Here is a 1,412-nt window from a genome sequence, read left to right as displayed (position 1 = left end):
AGGTAGTTTAGTGATCATCAAGTTTTTGGTGCCATTGCCGGGGACTAAAATATTAGAAAACTTTATATTTATTAATTTAACCATTTTTATATTTTTATTTTTAGTTTAATTTTACATTCTAATTTATTTTCTTTTATTTTCTCTAGCATGTTCTTTTAGTTAATGACAAGAAGAAACCCATCGGGACCATTTTTATTTGATAGTGAAATTGAAAGTACTGCTCGCAAAAATCGTAGAGAAACAAGGCAAAGTCAACAAAATATAGTAGACGAACAAGAAGACATTATTATTACTGAAGAGATGGGTGATAATCAGAAAAATTAGCTACCTCCTGCAATTGCTACAAATCCAGATCTTGTTCCTCGTACTATGTACGGTTATGCTAAACCTACTCTAATTGGAGCTTAATCGAGTATTTTGAGACCCACTATTGCTACGAATAATTTTGAACTGAAGTCAAACACTATTTAGATTATACAATAGTTTGTTCAGTTCAATGGTTTGTAAGACGAAGATCCAAATACTCATTTGGCTAATTTCCTAGAAATCTGAGATACTTTCAAGATTAATGGCGTCACTGATGATGCCATTCGCTTACGGTTATTGCCTATCTCGTTGAGGAACAAAGCTAAGTAGTGGTTGAACTCTTTACCATGAGGTTCCATTACTACATGGGTTCAAATGACCGAGAAGTTCCTTATGAAGTACTTCCCACCAGCTAAAACAACCAAGTAGATGAATGGTATCTCCTTCTTTGTGCAGATCAACTTAGAGACCTTATATGATGCATAGGAGAGGTATAAGGACTTATTGAGACGGTGTCCTCACATTGAGTTACCTTTATGGTTACAAGTATATGGGTAATAATTCTAGGCTTAAAATAACCATTATAGTAACCACTATAATGCAGGTTGGAGGAACCATCCAAATTTCTCTTGGGGGATCAAGGAAATCAGAGAGCACAACCCCCTCAGGGCTTCCAACAACAACATTACCAGCAAGAGGAAAAACCAATCCTTGAGGAGATGTTGACAAAGTTTATCTTGGTGTCAAAAATGCATTTTCAAAACACTAAGGCAGCACTAAAGAATCAACAAGCATCAATTCAAGGGCCCGAAAACCAAATAGGTCAGCTTGCTAAATTAATCTCTAAAAGACCACAAGGTAGTTTGGCTAACAATACTGAAACTAACCCAATGGAGCAACTTCATGCAATTACTGTGTAAGATGAAGAAGGGTTAGTTGAACCTGAACCAGAACCAATGAAAGAAATTGTTGTAAATAACAATAAGGTTGAGATAAGTCAAAAAGAGCAAAATTCGATTACAAAAGAATATAAACCTCGAGTGCTATATCCTAATGTGATGAAGAGAGACCACACGAATGAACAATTTGGTAAATTTCTCAAACTC

The 1,412-nt window shown here is 35.3% G+C and overlaps 1 non-coding gene across 1 annotated transcript; it reads right to left on the bottom strand.

Annotated features, from left to right (window-relative positions):
- Positions 1–729: 729 nt before the first annotated feature.
- LOC121203887 (small nucleolar RNA R71) lies at positions 730–836 on the bottom strand. Its single transcript, XR_005898819.1, has one exon. It is a non-coding gene; the product is annotated as a small nucleolar RNA R71 (small nucleolar RNA).
- Between the last annotated feature and the right edge of the window lie 576 nt (positions 837–1,412).

The sequence above is a fragment of the Gossypium hirsutum genome, chromosome A07 (assembly GCF_007990345.1).
Source record: "Gossypium hirsutum isolate 1008001.06 chromosome A07, Gossypium_hirsutum_v2.1, whole genome shotgun sequence".
Taxonomy (NCBI): domain Eukaryota; kingdom Viridiplantae; phylum Streptophyta; class Magnoliopsida; order Malvales; family Malvaceae; genus Gossypium; species Gossypium hirsutum.
Note: the sequence above shows the minus strand (reverse complement) of the source record. Positions and strands in the feature narration are given on the sequence as shown.